We start from the raw sequence: 19,576 nt of genomic DNA on the forward strand, positions 1-19,576 counted from the left end.
ATGGCAGAATTGAAGGTGTGTTGTGTTTTGGTTTAGAAATAGAATGTAACCAGGTAGTATTCCCTAGTATTTGTCCATGATCTGTAGCATGTTTTTACATGTTAAGTAGCCACTTATTGTTGTAAGCTAGAATTGTTTTGAAATGTTTATTTCTTCAAAGAAAAAAAATGTTTTTTCCTGGTTGAATTTTTTGTGTTAGTATGTTAGGTATGAAATCCAGCCAGGACAAGAATGAGATGAATCATGAGTGAAGTTGGAGAAGAGAAGTAGCAATGGAGAGAATGTCACCTTTCTTTTGTCATCAAAAGTGGCTGTTCAGCAGATGCCCTGTTGCCCAGGTGATGGAGTATAGGCATCCTTAATACACTGCTCAGAACAGCACCCAACTTTAGAACAAGACAATCTATTCCAATTCTTTTTGCAATAGGGCTGGCCGTACAGTGGCTCAAACCCACCCCCAACACCATTCAGTTAATTTCCATGTTGGTGCTGGCAGGTGGAAGTACATGGAACATCTTTCTGATGCCTCATTTGGGGCCTGAATCCCAGAATCATCTCCAGTCTTGACATTTATGAATGGACCCAGAGCAATTGCTTTCAGGATGAAATACCTATAATTTGTGGTGTCACAAAATAACCCCTTGGATGTTCTTTCTGGAATGAATTCAGGGGGAAAAACCTTTAAATTAAAAAAAAAGAAAATTTAAGTTATTCCTTTATTTGTGTCTAACTTGGGAATGGTTAAAGAGGGAAGAAGGTGGCTCATATGTTACAATAACATATACACTACAATAGTGTATGCTGCTGCTGCTGCTAAGTCGCTTCAGTAGTGTCCGACTCTGCAACCCCATAGATGGCAGCCCACCAGGCTCCCCTGTCCCTGGGATTCTCCAGGCAAGAACACTGGAGTGGGTTGCCATTTCCTTCTCCAACGCATGAAAGTGAAAAGTAAAAGCAAAGTCGTTCAGTCGTGTCTGACTCTTCATGACCCCATGGACTGCAGCCTAACAGGCTCCTCCATCCATGGGATTTTCCAGGCAAGAGTACTGGAGTGAGGTGCCATTGCCTTCTCCGACAACAGTGTATATGTAATGGATATATGGGTAATAGTTATATAACTGACCTTAATAGCTGCTACCATAGAAGGTTAAAAAAAAAAATGCTACCTTTGGATATCTAGTCTAAAGACTCCAGTCTGTCTTTCAGATGGAAGCTAGTTCCCTATATGAGCTTCCCTGATGTTCAGACGGTAAAGAATCTGCTTGCAATATGGGAGACCTGGGTTCGATCCCTGGGTCGGGAAGATCCCCTGGAGAAGGGAATGGCTACCTACTCCAGTGTACTTGCCTGGAGAATTCCATGGACAGAGAAGCATGGATGGCTACAGTCCACGGGGTTGCAAAGAGTTGGGCACGACTGAGTGACTAACACATTTCCTTTCCCTATATAATCTCAAGCAGAATAGTCCAATTATTTTCATTCTTCTTTATTTTCCCCTCCCTTCTCTCTTCTCCCCGCCCCACCCTTTTTTTTTTCAGAGTATAAATTAACTGAATACCTAAGAGCATGATTCAGCCCAACAGCAGCAAGCTGTGTATCCTAGAGACACACTCATTAGCTCCTTTTACATGTTACCTGTGGGTTTTCAAGATGTTCTGATTTCCATGTCAGGATATTGGCTTCTATGGTGCTTTCAGTTACGCTGTGATTCTGAAGGCTAACGGTGGCAAATGAGACTCCAGAGCCCCATAACTGTGAGCACTGCTGGTTTGGACAAGGAAGAGTAAAATTTGAGGCTTGCACTAAATTTTAACATGAGAAACCTGAGATTAAATGTTTGGCATATTTTAGAAATTAAGAAGAAAAGTTTGCATTTTTATATATGTTCACAGTCTTATGTTCTAGGTGGAATATAAATTATCTTTGTTTTAGAATAAAAGAATACAGAGTTAGAGATAGCCAGATAGGATTAGCTTAGCCCAAGGTTGCAGAGCCAGGTAATTGTTTCACAAAACAATTTCCCTAGACTAGTGATCTTCCTACAGGGTTCTTCTGGTGAGAATCTTATACTTCCTAGAGATGAATATCTCCATCATCCAGTCATCCATTACTTAGATTTCTTTTAGGCCATTCTTAAATAATTTGGGCAAACTTTTATGTTTGTTTAAGTGGAGCATGTTTGCCTTATTACTGGAAGTGCATTTAATTTTTTCTAAAGGGTAATTGAATTATTCTGAAGTTGAATGCATGGTTTATGCACTGCAATATATTAGCTTGTAAGTCCGCAATTGAGGGAGTCACTAGGAATAAAACATTTCCTCCAAGCATCATAAGTATGAGCTTACAATGCGAATTTTGATCACAGGCATCCTGTGTAGACAGGAGATTTAATTGCTTGTACCTGACAAGTATACCCATACACAAGGCCGTTTAAGAAGTAAACGGGCACTCAATCGAGTTTGGCCTAATTAAATCATCCTGGGGACGTACCTGGTGGGAATACCGATGCTGTCATTACAGATTATCTCCACTAGGAGGTGCAAACAATGAGTTTATTCTGGGACTTGAAATTCTCTTTTTGAATTATCTAATAATTTCCAAAGTCCACAAATTAAAAATAGCAGACTTAACATTCTAAAAGTCACGTTTCTTCCAAAAGTGGCACATTTTTACTGGAAATGAACATCAGTACTTTTTAATGCTTTCCTCACTGCCTAGATAGGACTATTTTCGATAATTATGTTAGATGTGTCCACCTTTAATTTTTTAATGCAAGAAGTGATATTGGAAAAGGCAAAGCAATATATCTTAAAGTTCTTACACATCCGTTCCTAGTTGCATGAGTACATCATTGATAGAACATTTCATTAAAATAACTTCATTTTCCTGTTTTTAATAAGTGATCAGCTTATAAATTGATTGGTTTGTTTCTTTCTTATTAGCTCTTTGCCTGGAAATTCTATTTACCCAGTTTTTTGTTTGTTTGTTTTCATGTCTTTGTGAACAACCGAAATTATTATTGTGTCATTTTTATTTATACATTATTTTTACATTTTAAATTATTTTACTTACATATTTACTTATATGTTAGTTATATATTATTGTGATACTGTTATTATTATTAAGTGACTATCAAGTATCTTGGACTTCCCTGGTGGCTCAGCTGGTAAAGAATCTGCCTGCAATGCGGGAGACCTGGGTTTGATCCCTAGGTTGGGAAAATCCCCTGGAGAAGGGAAAGGCCACCACTCCAATATTCTGGCCTGAAGTATTCCATGGACTGTATAGTCCACGGGGTCACAAAGAGTTGGACATGACTGAGTGACTTTCACTTTCATCAAGTATCTTAAAATTTAAGAAATAAGAGAAAATGTATTTCAGCTGGGGAAAAATTAAAAGAGCAAAGAAGTACTTTATAAGCATGGAATCATTAATTGTGGCTAATCCTGAGATAATGTCTTATAAAATTTATCTTGCCTCTACTGGGCTGATTTTGGAAAGTCATTTTTGGTTGAGTCTCTGGGCTTCTGTTTCACCCTCACTCGGCCTGGGCGTGAGGTTTAAGTGAAGACACAACCAGAAGTGTCACTTTGGTGAAGGATGAATTGATGCTTTTGAACTGTGGTGTTGGAGAAGACTCTTGAGAGTCCCTTGGACTGCAAGGAGATCCAACCAGTCCATCTAAAGGACATCAGTCTTGGGTGTTCATTGGAAGGACTGATGTTGAAGCTGAAACTCCAATACTTTGGCCACCTGATGCAAAGAGCTGACTCATTTGAAAAGACCCTGATGCTGGGAAAGATTGAGGGCAGGAGGAGAAGGGGATGACAGAGGATGAGATGGTTGGATGGTATCACTGACTCAATGGACATGGGTTTGGTGGACTCTGGAAATTGGTGATGGACAGAGAGACCTGGTGTGCTGCAGTTTATGGGGTCACAAAGAGTTGGACATGACTGAGCAACTGAACTGAACTGAAGAGGGAATGAAACACTAAAAAATGGATTTCATGGGCTAACTTAAAGATTTTCAAGCATTTAAAAACAAGTAACAGCTGGCTTTTATGTCTGTTTCAGAGGGGAACTACCTTGAACAGTTTCAGAATTTAGATGAAGAAATGAAGACATTACATTATCTTTCATTTTGTTGTTGTGATTTTTATTTTGGTCAAAAAAAAAAAGTGAACTCTCTCTTGAAAATGTACCATTTAAATGAAACAACACATGTTATAGTTACAATATTTGTCATATAGAGTGCCTTTTCCTACTTAAGAGAAATACAATGGCACAGTTATGTGCTTGGAGGCCGTAATCTATGGTACACACCTTGGTATGAATGCATATTTATGGCACATGCAGAGAGTAAAATGAAATATTAAGCTAAGATGGGAAATGATATCTTTGCCAGGTACATCACAGGTAAAGCCTTTTAACAATGGATGTTACTGTAGAAACCAACTCATCTTGACATCATTTAGATTAATTGATTAATCTGTAAACAGTCAGTGGCTTCCTGGTGCCCCATTGTGACTTTATCTGGCTAGTGTGCTACATAAATATTTTTATTATATTTAACATTGTGTTTAGTTAAATCCCTGGTTGTTGGGATTAGTCCCTTTACCTTGATATAAACCAGGAATGTTTTTAGCCAATCTCTTTGAAAGAAAAGCTGCGAAACATTGATTTTTCAGAATCCCACGTTTTGCAGGTTCAGTGCAAGAGTAAAAATACGGCTTTCCTCTTAAAGTATGGATGTTCTTCACGTATCAGATATATTTTTTCTTGTCAACATACTGTATTTACTACCATCTTTGGGATAAATATTTACCCATCTTTTGCTCTAAAAATAGGTACTTAACAGCATTTGCGGAGATCCAGCCCGAACAACAGTAATCAATTTGATCCGGCCTCCAAAACAGGTGTCATTTTGATAAATGGTCCTAATTAAGCTGAGACTTCAGGTAGGAAGCCGATTGAGTTAGTGCATTGGCACCTATGTGGCCATGGCTGGACAAGTACAGATGTTACAGCGGGGTAAAGGCAGCACTTTATTAACTACTGAGTCAAGTCTCCAAGTTTTGCATTTCCCATCATTTGATCAAAGTATCTCTGTGCCTTAACGGTGGTGCAAAGACACCACTGGCTTTAACTTTCATTTATTCATAGTGTTGCAGGAGAAAGAGGCAGCTATGGAAATTTCCATTGTTTTGGGTCATTTTTCCCACCACCCCTCCCCACTGATCTCTATGCTGCAGTGAGAGACAAGTGCATAAAAATGATTAATTAGAAAAGAAGCCTCATTGTTTCCAATCCATGATTCATATTCCTTCTGTACAACATGGGTTTCAACAGCTGGAAACACAGCTCTTTTATGTCTTCTTGCATTAATTTCAGTACGGATTGTCTAGGTAAAGAATATGGAGGGTACTCTCACCGCTTCCCAAAGGGAGACTTTGGTGCAAAATGATCCAGGGACATGACCTTCTTTCCTGAGTTCAGATTGCTTTGTGATCTCACAGTATCAGATTATGTCATGGACAGTGTTGCAACTGGGGACTCTAAGAGAAGACATCATTTCTTTTTCTTTTTTTCTTTACTTATTTTTGAGGTTTTTTGTGGTTTTTTTTTTGGTGTGATTTTTGTTTTGTTTTGAGGGGGAGATATTTGGGATGAATATTTCAATAATCCAGTGAATTTAATTCAGTTGCTTCAACTTTCTAATGCAGAGATCAGCAAACTTTCTATAAAGAGTCAAATAGTAAATATTTCGAGCTTTGCTGGCCATATGGTTCCTATTTCAACTACGTTCTTAACTTCTGTTGTGATGTGAAAACAACTATAGACAATACACACGTGAATAAGCATGGCTGTGTGCCAATGTAACTTTATTTATGAGATGCTAAAGCTTAAATTTCATATAATTTCACAGGTCATGAATATTCTTCTTTTCTTTTTTTTCCCTTGCAATCAATTAGAAATATATAAAAAATATATATATCCTTAGCTGTGCATACATACTCAGTCACACAGTCTTGTCCTACTCTTTGCAACCCCATGGACTGTAGCCCACCAGGCTCCTCTATCCATGAGATTTCCCAGGCAAAAATACTGGTGTGGGTTGCTCTGGCTTCCTCCAGAGGATCTTCCCAACCCAGGGATCAAACCCGTGTTTCCTGCATCTCCTGCATTGGCAGGTGGATTCTTTATCACTGGACCACCTGGTTCATTCGTTATCACAACCACCTCTTAGCTTGTGAGTCCTTTGCAAACAGGCAGTGTGCCAGTTTTGGTCTGTGGCCCATTTGTTGACCCTGTTTTAATGCATTTCATGAAACACTGTGCTACACACAGAGAATAAAATGTGTTTAATGATGGAATGGACACATCAAAAATATGAAGTGTTATTCTTGCCTTCAAGGAACTTTTCATTCAGATGGAGAAAAAGTCAACTGCTTAATATCAATGTTATAAAAGACAGTGTAATTTAAGACTACACCTCAAACCACAGCAGTAAGGGTAAAGGTGCAAGAGTAAGAGGGGAATGCCAGTGTTCTGAAGTCTGAACTCACAGAGTGGGATGATGGAGGTGGGTAGCCTGAGAGATAACAGTATCCAACAGTGGCTGTCAGTGAGAGGGTAACAGGCAGGAAGGTCAGGGATCTCCAAAGGGAGGAAATAGCCTGCAAGTGTCAGACATTTTTATATCTCTTAAGCAGCAGGAGGAAACAAACTAGTGATATTTTTTTTCTTCTCTATACAAATTTAAAAGGAGTTTTCTCTTAAAATACTGTGTTGCCATAATGACACCTGGTTTCACCTGAAGTTAACTATTCTCAAACCTTGAGATAACCAATGCATTTTTCTTATGGAAATGTTTGTCTTAAGCTGTGCTGATGTACTATGCATTTACCCCAAACTCTGTCTTCAAGTCGGTTCTGCCTAATGGCTCAGAACCTACTTGACAAACCAGTATGTTATACTCAGATATTGTTTCTCTAATCTAAGTAAACGAAACTATTTGTATGGTAATCTGTCCTTCTACAAGATTCAAGTTAATCATTTTATGGCCCAGGATGAACCATTTGGTGCCAAGATTATCCCAAAATGCATCTTATGGGTGAGGGGCCTGGTGCCATTCTGAGTTTTAAGACATTCCTTTCTTTCATTAACAGACTGCTAGTGACTGTATAACTTCCAGCTGAAGACTAACAGGGGGGTACTCTTTCTGTCCCCTTCTGATGCCTATGTCAGAAGCTTTCTCTATCTCCTTTATACTTTAATAAAACTTTATTACACAAAAGCTCTGAGCAATCAAGCCTCGTCTCTGGCCCCAGATTGAATTCTTCTCCTCTGGGGGCCAAGAATCCCAGCGTCTTTTCGTTCAACAACAACCTTTCATCAGGATGGGTTGTCAGAGAAGCGTTCAGACAGATGGCAAAGCTGCAAACTAGAGAAAGATGGATGCCAACACCCTCATCAGCTGTGAGATTGATCACAGGATCACAGTAATGAGGTGATGGGGCTGGGATGGGATAGGCAGATTCCACGTGCCTCTGAGAAGAAGTGTGGGAAAGGGTGGAGAAGTCATGGTTCAGAAATGGCAGAGAAAACTCTACTAAAGAATGCTTGTGGATGTGTGTGAGAAAATGAGAAGGCTCCCGCTAAATAGGGAAAACAAATCCTCAGAAAGCAGGGTCTATTTAAGGTAAGGAAGAATCAACACCCTAACATGAGCTTGAGAAGACAGGAATGTGAGTGTGTGGCAAGGAGCAGGGTGTTTCCAAAGGGCCCAGAGGAAAGGATTGGATGGGCATTGGCTATGGGAAGAATCAGTAGGAACGAGAAGGAAGGAATGAGCCTTAAGAAGATGAGAATGAGAGAAGTGATTGGTGCCTAAAGATGTTTAGCTGGGGGCAGTGCTGAAAGATGACAGCAAGGGAAAGGGGCAGAGATGCTGCTGACTGGTCTTGGGGTTCTGACTGAGACTAGAGGTAAAAAAAGATACTTGGAAGGGAATCCACAAACCTGTTCTCAAGGCAGATGTGTTGGGGTATTTAGGTCCCATATCTTCCATACCGTATAAGGTCTTGGTTGGACAAAGAAGAGGCCTATTTATTTTATGCATAAAAAACAAAAAAATTGTAAAGAATAAAGTCCATAATTTTGATAAACATATTATGCACTTTTTGAATGATAAAGCAAAATAACTTATTGCTTGATGGATACATCTGTTTTCCCTTATTAAAGTAGTAGGGTTTTTGTTTGTTTGTTTTTAGGTAATACGTTATCCTCGAATTGTGCCATGGAAATATTTCTTTTTCCTACAAATTGGAAAAGAGAAAATTACAATAGATGAAGTTCTAACTTCCCAAGTGGGGCCACTGTCAGGCTTTCAGGAATAAAACCCCATCCAGAGATAGACCCCTTTCTTTTGAAGCTATAAAACATACCACATACAAAAGGCTTGCCATGTCTCCAGAATGGTTAGGATATTACAATTTGCAGTATTGGGTCTTTGTTCTTTTTATTCCTGTGTTTTGTATAGTAATACTGTCCTACTGAAAGCAATAGCCAGTGGGGAAAGTTATTTTTGAACTTGACAAATATAGAGCATTCCTTTTTTTATCCAGGGTTTGAAATAACTAGGAAAGAAACTATAGTTTGAAGAACTTTAGCACAATAAATCTGAAATGGAAAGAGATTCAGTGATGAGGTCTGGAAAAAATACCTGACAAATCAAAGTGATACCAGTTATGAGGAAGAGGGAAGAGACAGAGGAAATTGGGAAAACAATAAAAGAGATAATGAGAAACAATAGAAGAAGATGAAATGACAGAAATTTGTGTTTACCTGGGAGCTTTAATCCAGAAATTAAATTTGACAGGACTGGGGTATTTGGAGAGCTTGGGAAGCAAGCTAATCATGACTTAGATCTAGGAGGTTAGAGATAGGGTCTAAGCAAGTCAATAAACAGGAAATAAAAATTGTGAAGGCATTTAAATTTAATCCAGGGAGCTTTGGGGGGATTTTGTGCAAAGTTAAAAAGACATCAGGGAAGATAATTAGCATTCAGGGTACAGGAGCAGGAAGAAGCTAGAGAAGGGCATGGTAGGGTGAGTACAGGAGATGTTCCCTACTCTGTGTTGGAATGGAAAGTCACGTCAGCCTCCCAGGTTCTGGAATGGAGACTGACTTATGAACAAGATCCTTCCTTTTGGGTCCTTACATATTGATCTGCTAAAATAAAGAAACGTATCATGTATTTGTTTTTCCCTCTCTGGCTTAGTATGATAATTTCTAGGTCCGTCCATGTTGCTACAGATGGCATTATTTCATTCTTATTTATGGTTGAATAGGGTTCCATTGCATATATGTATCATGTCTTCTTTATTCATTCATAACCTAAGTGTCACTGGACACTTAGGTTGCTTCCGTTTCCTGGCTATTGTAAGTAGCTCGACAATGAATGTAGGAGTGCATGTATATTTTCAAATTATGTTTTTCTTCAGATATATGCCCCCATACTCTTCTCCATTGTGTAGGAGGGTTCCTTTTTTCTCTGCGCTCTCTCTAGTATTTATTATTTGTAGACTTTTTGATGGTGGCTGTTCTAACTGGTGTGAGGTGGTAGCTCATTATAGTTTTGATTTACATTTCTCATGTTGAATGTCTTTTCATATGCCTTTTGTTCATCTGTGTATACTCTTTGGAGAAATGTCTATTTAGGTCTTCTACTCATTTTTTAAGCCTTTTTTTTTTTTGTAGTGAGCTATATGAGCTGTTCGTATATTTTGGAGATTAATCCCTTGTCAGTCACATTATTTGCAAATATTTTTTTCCATTCTGTAGGCTTTTTGTTTTGTTTATGGTTTCCTTTGCTGTGCAAAAGCTTATGATATTGCTTATATGTGGAATCTAAAAAAAGGACACAAATACGCTTATTTATAAAACAGAATTAGACTCATAGACAAGAAAACAAATTTATATTTACTAAAGGGTGGGAGGGAGAGGGGTAAATTAAGTTTGGGATTAAAATATACACACTACTATATATAAGACAGATAATAAAGACCTACTATATAGCACAGGGAACTACACTCAGTATCTTGTTATAACCTATAATAGAAGAGAATGTAAAATAAGAATATATATATATATATAACTGAATCACTTTACTGTATACCTGAAACTAACACAACATTGTAAATCAACTGTATTTCAATAAAAATTTTAAAATACATATTACAGAAAAATAAAAAATAGAAAGAAAGAATACAAATAATATTGACAAGCTTGGCAAGGTACAAGGGAAGCCCTAGATGCTACTTGTACAAACTTTCTTTGAAGATGATTGGATGATATGTCTCAAAAACCCCGAAAGCATCCATTTTCTGTTACTACATTATACTACTTCAAGGGATTGATTATAGACAATGATAATTAGAGATGTCTTCAAAGATTTATGCCTATAGGTGTTTATTACAGCTTTATTTATTATATCAAATTTGGAAACAACCTAGACATATAATGAAAGCACATTGCTTAACTAAATCTCAGCTGATTTATCCAACGTAATACAATGCATTTGTTAATATTCTGTTGTAGAAAAGATTTAATGTTGTTGGAAAATCTTTATGATAGGCTACCAAGTGGAAAAGACGTAGTTTCCTAAACCCAACTGTTGGTACAATACGGCAAGAAATATTTATATGAATGTGTGGATGGATATTGGATATTTTATCATTATGTTTACTAAGAGAAAAATGTATAGTAAAGGAAGGACTGTCTGGAAATCTGCCTTTTAAGAAGTGCTGTGGTTGATCTACAAGATAAGAATTCATCCTGTGTAGGGTACACAGTCATTTGATGTCTGAAGGTGGTCTATTATAGCCCCATCAAGCGGAAATTGCTTTTTCACTCATAGGCCAAGTACCTCAAATATAGGAGAGACAGCTTTGGGGCCAAACATAGAATCAGGAAAGAGAAGGCCATGTCCTGATTCCAGCAGAGGTATGGTAGGATCATCCTTTGTGGCAAATAAATTCCTGTTTCTATACAAAGACCAAAACATTTTTTTTTTAAAGAAAGGCATGGGGAGGCATGGGCTGTTTTCCCCTTGTTCTGGCTTACTGTTTTTAGACTGAGCCTTACCTTTCCCAACATTAAAACCCCTGATCCTTTGAGTGTTACACCAAATAGACAGACTGCTTTCACCCCAAGTCTGTGCTGTCGTCTGTTACTGATCTTCTGGTCACCCATCTTCATTCATTGGAAGTTTTAGCTCCTAATTTTCATAGTCTTATTCCTCTCCCTGAACCGTGTCAGTATTATTTCCTCAGTCTCTGTAACATCCATCCATTCTTCCAGCTTGGTTCCTCTACCTTTTGAAACAAGCATCTCTTGTTTGAATACATTCTCACAGTCCACCCATCACCTCCAATGTACTCTCTTCATTTTCCTCCTTATCCAGTTGAGGGTCCATGGCTGTGTACCCAATTACCTTTCCTGAAAAATCCCTCAACTTTTTTTACCTTTCTCCCTCTGTTATTCATCTCGAGAAAAATTCTGATCCTATGACTATGCTATTCACTGTCTCCTTCCCCGTGTCCAAGCAGTTGAATATTCCTAGATTAAAAAAACACGTAGGAGGGCAGCCTGGTATAACTTTATTTTTAAATGCATGATCACAAACCTCAAATAGTCCATCGCTGCTCCACTGCTCTCTTACTGTATTTCTCTAGCAGACTCACTTTCCCACTTTCTGAATGGCTGTTTCCTACCACCTGCCCTCCTCAAATCTCTTAGAACATTTCATGCATCTTTTGTGGTTGGTGACCCTGCTTCTAACCTCATTGAGAAGACAGAAGCCATCAGGGAGACACTTATTTGTCTTCGTACTACCAAATCTGTACACTCACTTACATATGTCTTTCTTAGTATTATAGGGGAAATAATCTCCTTCTGGGGCTTCCCAGGTGGTGCAGTGGTAAAGAATCCATGGGCTAATGCAGGAGATGCAGAAGATACGGGTTCAATCCCTAGGTTGGGAAGATCCCCTGGAGGAGGAAACGGCAACCCACTCCAGTATTCTTGCCTGGAGAATTCCATGGGCAGAGAAGCCTGGCAGGCTACCATACATGGAGTCTCAAAGAGACTCCGAGTCCCCAAGAGTCTCCACAACTACACACAGCACACAGCATCCCTCCTTCTGTCAACTCCAGTGCTTTTACTTTCCACTGGACTCTAGCTCTAATTTTCTTCCTTCTGCAGGCCTTTCTTCTCTGCCTTCTCCCTTCACCTTGCCTCATTAATATTTTCCTCACTTCCCGATCAGTGGGTAAAATCAGACTGAAAAGTTTGGGTCCCCTATTCTTCTCAATCATTCGCTCCTTTCCTGTTTTCTTGATAATCACCCTCCTTTAAAATAATTGTCTACACAAATTCTAACGCTTCACCTCCACTCTTGTTTAACTGAACACTCAGCTGAAACTGCTCTTCTCAAGGTCACAAATGACCTTCAATTGGCCCAATTCAGTGGCCTCATCTTTGCTCTCTTTGATCTGAGAGTTCACTCAGCACTGGATTCTCTGGAGCACTCCCTTCCTGAAATACAATCTCATTTTGATTTCTTTAACTTTGGACTTTTTTTTTTTTCTGGCTTTTTCCTTCTCTCCCTTGATGATTTTTCACTCCTCTGTTACAAAATTTTGGTGTTCCTGCCCATTAAATGTGGGACTCTCTCCCCTCTTCCTTCCCTACACTTTCTCTCTTATGGATTTCACTCTGTCACCATGAGTTTAACATTGTCTCAAACTGCCATCTTGACATCTCCAGTTGATTGTCTTACAGGCTTGTCAAGTATCTCATGTCTGAAATACAATCTTGAATTTTGTCTTCCTCCAAATTTGTCCCTCTTTCAGTCTGCCTTATCTCCATGAGGACCACCATATACCCAATTGTTTGAGAAAAACACTGAGAGTCATCCTTACGTTGTCCCTTTCACCTTTCACATCCAATTTATCACCCAGATCTATAGCTTTCACTTTCTATATATCTCAGAACCATCTATTACTGTCATCTGTTTTCTAAGCCACATCACACAGTCTCTAACTTGAATGACTGCCGCAGTCCCCAGACTGACCCCGCTCCCACTCTTGCCCCCTTTCATTCATTCTTCAGCCAAAAGTGCTTGCTTTTTTAAAGTTAAATCTCATTTTGCTGCTTGGATGAACTGTGGCCTCTTTACTATGGGCAAGAAGGTTCTTTGGTCTGTCATCCCTACCTCATTGTGTGCCTCTATCTAGTTTGCTACTGAGATTTCATTTTTTTAGATCTCAGATTAAATGTAGTTAATTCCAAGAGGCTTTCCTCTAACCTTCTGACAAGAGTCGATCTTCTTGTCATTATTATTCTCCAGCCCAGAACTATTTCAGTTTTCTTAATAACACTTATAATCTCTAATTATATATATTTGTGTATTTGTTCGGTGTCTTGTCTGCTAGGCTGGAAGCTCTCAAGGATAAAACCAAAGCCTCCTCTGGGCCGTGTTTTACCCTGTTCCTGGCACAGTGCTTGTGCATAGTACATAGTGTGTTTTCAATAGGTATTTGTGAACAGAATGAATAGATGACTGTTTGCCAAGTGTTGATTCTATTTGGTGTCGATGATGTGAAAAGAAAGGATAAAAATGATCCAGATTGTAAGATGATTACTGTGATGCCTGGGTGACACAGGATAAGTGGTAAGGATTGGCAGCACGATATGGGAAACGGAAAATGTAACAGTGAGGTTTAGAACTTGAAAAATGACAAAATGATTATATCTTTGCGGGTATGAGGAAAGAGGGCAATGGAAAGGTCTGGGGAAAAAATGCCGGGAGCTCAGTATTCTCTAACTTTTGTGGGAGATCTTATACTTAAAAAATCTTTTGGGCAACCTGACTCAAAAATAGAATTCACAAAACTACCTAGGAGAGAGTATAGTACAGAAAACACGAAGGCATTAAACTTGAGAAAGGTTGTATAGATATTAGGTCCTCGGTAACTACATACCAAGTGAGTCCATGAGTACACACCAAGGAAGTGGTTAAGAGGAAGGTTATTTTCATGACATGCTTATTGATTATCAGAGAATTCCCCTGATGACTGTCTTATGCCTTACAGTTTTCATATGAAAGACATCCCTTCATCTGGCTACATAAATGAAATCAATCATTTAGTAGCAGTTGGCTTATCATATTGCACTACTTTATATGAAAGATGCTATCCATAAAGGCAATCATAATGGGTGGTTTAATAAGGCAAACACTGTTAAAGAATGCAATTTAACTGTATTCTTAGCAAACACAATACTTTTTGCAGTGCACTCATTTGTTTTATTAAAGCCAATTATACATTTGTTTTGGCTTGTTTTTACTGTACAAAAGAAATTTGAAATACTTAATAGTCAATTACTGTGAGTGTGCAGATAAAAATAATGAATGTTATCACACAAGACTTTATATATAGGAGGCAAGGCAGACATGAGTATAGCATATGGAAATTTGTCAGAAATTAATAACTTCTGTTTTAAGCCTTGGTAGAGCATTCAAGGAAGAAAAACCTTTAAATCAATAATATTCTTACCCGGGTCTGTGTTGATGAATGACATGATTATATCTAAATGGGATAATGGTGAAAGCTACAATCAGGGTCCTTTCAAGAATACTGGCTTTTTCCCTAACGGCATCTTTGACACAATAGACAGGTAAATTCTTGGTGCTCAGATCTCTATATTTAGTCACTTTGGAATATTTGATGCTTTTTTTGAGTCATCAGAAAGGAACTCTGAACTTGCCTTCATGAGATAAAGGAGAATTACATACAAATAATTGGGTCAAGGACTGATGACTATACCTATAATAAAATTATGGTTATGAATTAATAAGTAGATGTCTTATTGACCAACCATTTATGTAGCACTCATAATATTTCAGGCACAGTACTAGATATAGAAGATATTTCAGGGTTAGTACTAGGTATATAAAGTAGATACAGTTCTTGCAGTATAAAGTTGAAAATTTCAAGGTGAAACGAAGCATTGAACAGGTTGCTCCAATGACATGTGGTATATGTAGCTTAGAGGAATTAAGAGTACGGAGAGCATTCATCTATGCAGGTTCTACCTCATGGAGATCAGGGAAGGCCTCTTGGAGAAAGTTACAATTAAAACTAAGCTTTCATTTAAGTAGGAGTCAGGCAAAGAGGTGGAGAAGGCAATGGCACCCCACTCCAGTACTCTTGCCTGGAAAATCCCATGGACAGAGGAGCCTGGTAGGCTGCAGTCCAGGGGGTTGCGAAGAGTCTGGACACAACTGAGCGACTTCACTTTCACTTTTCAGTTTCATGCATTGGAGAAGGAAATGGCAACCCACTCCAGTGTTCTTGCTGGAGAATCCCAGGGATGGGGAACTTGGTGGGCTGCAGTCTCTGGGGTCGCACAGAGTCGGACATGACTGAAGCGACTTAGCAGCAGCAGCAGCAGCAGGCAAAGAGGACAGAGGAAAGAGCATGTGTGTAGTTTTAGGTCCTGGCGCCTTTGGAAAATGGAAACTGGCTCCAGACTGGCTGGAGCTTGGAGTGTTAGGAAAAGTGGCAGAGATATGCCCAGGAGATGGATTGAGAATGGGTTTGAATTACTTTATGCATAATAACAAAGGAGTTTGTTCAATTCAGTCACTCAGTCATGTCTGACTCTGCAACCCCATGGACTGCAGCACGCCAGGCCTCCCTGTCCATCACCAACTCCTGGAGCTTGCTCAAATTCACATCCATCGAGTCAGTGATGTGCCCCCTTCTCCTCCTACCTTCAGTCTTTCCCAGCGTTTGTGCTTGAATCTAAATGCTGGGATGCCTCTAAAGATTTTAAGGAGGGTCAGAATATGGTCCAGTTTTTTTTTTATCCTTTTAACCAGTGGTTCCCAACCTTTTTGGCCCTAGGGAACCGATTTATGGAAGACAATTTTTCCAGGGACTGGGGGTGGGGGGGTGGCCTTGGGATATAATTCAAGCACATTACATTTATTGTGCATTCTGTTTCTATTATTATTACATCAGCTGCGCCTCAGATCATCAGGCATTAGATCCCGGAGGTTGACAACCCCTGCTTTGAACTATTCTAGCTATAGTGTGGAGAATGAGTGAGAAGGAAATAAACCTGGATGCAGGGAGATGAGGGAGGGAGGGTGTTAATACAGCATCCAGGTAAGAAAGCGTGGTGGCTTTCTTGGGCAAGGATGGGGGTGGGTGTTGGGGATAAAGGCAAGTGGATAGGGTTAGGAAGTGCTGATGAGGTAGAATGGCCAGTAGGTCAGTAGGTGGGTGGTTCTGAATCTCAAGAAAGTAGACTAACCAGAGGTATGTTTGAAAGTTATCAGCATTTAGACATACTGTAGGTGAAGTTATGGGAATCAGTGAAAGGCCTACAACTGTAGGTACTGAAGGTACCTCTTCTAACTGAGGTACCTGTGCTGCGTAAAGACTCCAAGGTTTCTGTGGGCACACAAATAGTGTAATTTTAAGTGAATCCAGTTGTTAGGTCCTCAAGTTCCATATGTTGTCTTCCTAAGATCAGTGTTCCTGAATAGCCTTCTGTGGTCAAGTAGATTCTTCTTACATCCATCTCCTTTCACAGGGTTCTCCCGTTGACAAAAGAAGGGGAGACCTGCAATTCATTCTTCATCCTCACTCTTCCTGCTTCCTCTGTGAGCCCCATGTAAAAGCAAGAGCATTTATATGGAGAAAGTGACTAACCCAAATGGGTAAAAAAGGGTATGAATTCTTTTGTAACTCCAGTAATTTTTTTTTTTTTTTTTGCCTTTCACGAAATGAAAGGAATGTCTAATAGAAATGTCAGCTGATAGATTATCAAAAATCATTTTGAATGCTAGGTGACTATTTGGTTTTTGGCATTTAACTCAGGAGTTTAAAAAATTGAGTGACATTGCTGTAATAAAATCCTTGCATTTCTATCTACCTATTTATGTAAAGAATGTTCTAGGCACGTCCATGAAAAATGAAAAACAAACCTGATGTAGAACATTGTCTAATTCTGGCAATAAGTTATATTACCCATGGACCCATGGAATAATTGAAAAAAACCTCATTTTAATTAATTAATAGTTCCATATAAATGCTCTTTGATATAATTAATAAATATGTCAAAATATAAAATATGTTACATTGTGTTTATCAATTGCACGTAATGGTAATTTAATGAGAATTCAATCCAGAAGAAAAATGTTATCACTTACAAACTTATGGTTCCAGGAGATTAAAAAAATTAAATTTACCAACATATTTTTTTGTAGAGATGTATGATAAGGTGATCAATAAAAGACTTTCAAGCATAAAATATATCACATCAGACTGAAATTTTGCTGGCACAATAGAACAGAATAATAAGTTCCAAGACTGAAAAGAATGATATAACAATTTCTGATGTTAAAGAAGAGCTTATTCATGTATTTTTTTAACTGGATGAAGGTGGGAATAAAATCACTAGTGATTTCACACATTTTAAACATTGGACATATTTAAAAGAATGAAGTACCTGTTGTATTTTTTAATGTTGCTACAAAATTTACAAAGCAGAGGCAATTATATCCTTTGCCAATGATATCTAGTACCAAATTAGATGGTAATTTTTGGATGTCAACTTAAAAATATTAGAAAGATTTTTCAAAATCATTTTAGCAGGTACATGACAATAAACGTTTTAGAACTACTGGCTTAGGATGAAAAGAGAAAGGAGGTTAGGTCTCCAGAAGCGTCGTTATTCAAAGGTCTTGCTATCAGTACCTTCACCAGCGTAACGAAGAAAGGAAGCAAAAAAAGGCTTGCTAAATGTAGGTTTGTCGGTTGTCTCTATGGGACCGGAATTAAGCCATTTATGAGAGTGCAGGTGGAGTCGGGAAGAATATCCAAAGAGAGTTTAATGTTTAAACTAGCTGGTATGGAGATGGGAGCTTCAACCAGTGGCCGGGAAGTTTGTCTGCAGATTGGTTGACCATGATCCTAGAGTAGTATCAATCTCTTTGGTATGTGAGAGTCTTCACATGTTTATTGGAAGGAAATTCTCAAAGTCAATAGATAACATTGACCTTAAAAATTCTAGAAATTACATAATATTAAGGGACCATAGGGTAATTTGAGGCAGAGATGATATATCATTTACCAAAGATTACTTTCAGGAATGGCAGATGGAACCTTAACTTATTGCTTTTCCATTGAAGATGCTATAAACTTACCTTGTACTTCCCTGTGGTGTCTCTCACACAGAGTTTGTAAAGCAGAAATGAGATGAGAAGTTAGGAAAAGTGTGTGTGTCCCCCTCTGCCTGACTTCAGAACTTTATTTCAACTCAAATGTCCAAACCCCACAAATGTGCTTCCAGGCCAATCTCTCCTCTGCCCCTAGCATTTAATATTCCAGCATCTTTCTGGCACATGTCTTTCTCTCCTCCTAATTCCATCTTCAGAGTCCTCTGGATCCTTTAAAGGTCAGCCACTCTGTGAATTTTTCACACAAGTACCAGTATGCCACTTGTCCTCTATACCAGCCATGTCCAGGAGAAAAAGAACACCAATGACAAATGCAAGTCACTTAGGTAATTTTTATTTTTCTAGTAGCTACATTAACAAAAGTAAAACAAAAAGTTGGAATTAATGTTACTATGCTTTATTTAAATCATTTTATCTAAGATATTATCTTTCTAATCTGTGATCAATACAAAAATTATTAAAGAGATATTTTATATCCTGGGTGTTTTGGGGTACTGTCTTCAAAACCCAGTGTGTATATTACATTAATAGCACATCTTAATTTGAACTGGGTGCATTTCAAGTGCTAATAGCCATATGTAGCTAGTAGCTACCGTATTGGACAGTGAAAATCTGTATGATAATTGTTAGTGGTAAAAGTTCCATTTTTTCTGGCTGATTGTTTCTTGAATGTGATCCTAAAAGGCATTTCGTTGATGTGCTTAAGGTGCTGGGCCGTTAATGCTCAGCCATTGTATGGTATCTCCATCTACCACGTGCTGAATTATTTTGATTAATGAAACTTTTTGTTAAACTGCTTTGGTGATACCAGTCTGTTGACTGGCCTTTTGGGAATAGGATAGCCCTTTTTGGAACAACAAAGCTGTCAGACTTTTAAATAATTGACAAGGCTGCTAATAGCTGTTGCTTGTTTAATTAGACAATCATTTAAATTTGTGAGCATCATGAGGGTGGGACTGTGGAGTCTTTTCAGCTACATCTAGTCACAATAGCTTTTATTTTAAGTATGAGCATCTTTCCATACAGATTAATAGTTCTTTGGAAGATATTAGATGCTCTTTAAAAAAATTATGAGTGTAAATTTTCCCCAGGGTACTTGTCAAGTTGGTTAATATTATCATGCTTATATTTGACTTCTCTGAGAACCTAGGTTTAAAAATAAATTGGCTTAGCTGTACCAATCAGTCCCTTAAAAAGTTTTCATGTTTCTTAGGGGAGGCAGAGAAGAGAAGTTTGCCTAGATTCTGAAAATGTCATT

General features: G+C 38.4%; 1 protein-coding gene and 1 long non-coding RNA gene across 2 annotated transcripts in view; both read left to right on the forward strand.

The window, feature by feature from the left end:
* The window catches only part of HS6ST3 (heparan sulfate 6-O-sulfotransferase 3), a 728,019-nt gene that overhangs the window by 152,338 nt on the left and 556,105 nt on the right, over nucleotides 1-19,576 (forward strand). The window lies entirely within an intron of this gene.
* The window catches only part of LOC129624688 (uncharacterized), a 40,176-nt gene continuing 28,162 nt past the window's right edge, over nucleotides 7,563-19,576 (forward strand). Inside the window, exon 1 of the long non-coding RNA XR_008701101.1 lies at nucleotides 7,563-7,704. This is a non-coding gene — a long non-coding RNA (uncharacterized LOC129624688). The remainder of the gene's footprint in view (nucleotides 7,705-19,576) is intronic.

Source organism: Bubalus kerabau, chromosome 12 (assembly GCF_029407905.1).
Source record: "Bubalus kerabau isolate K-KA32 ecotype Philippines breed swamp buffalo chromosome 12, PCC_UOA_SB_1v2, whole genome shotgun sequence".
Lineage (NCBI taxonomy): Eukaryota > Metazoa > Chordata > Mammalia > Artiodactyla > Bovidae > Bubalus > Bubalus kerabau.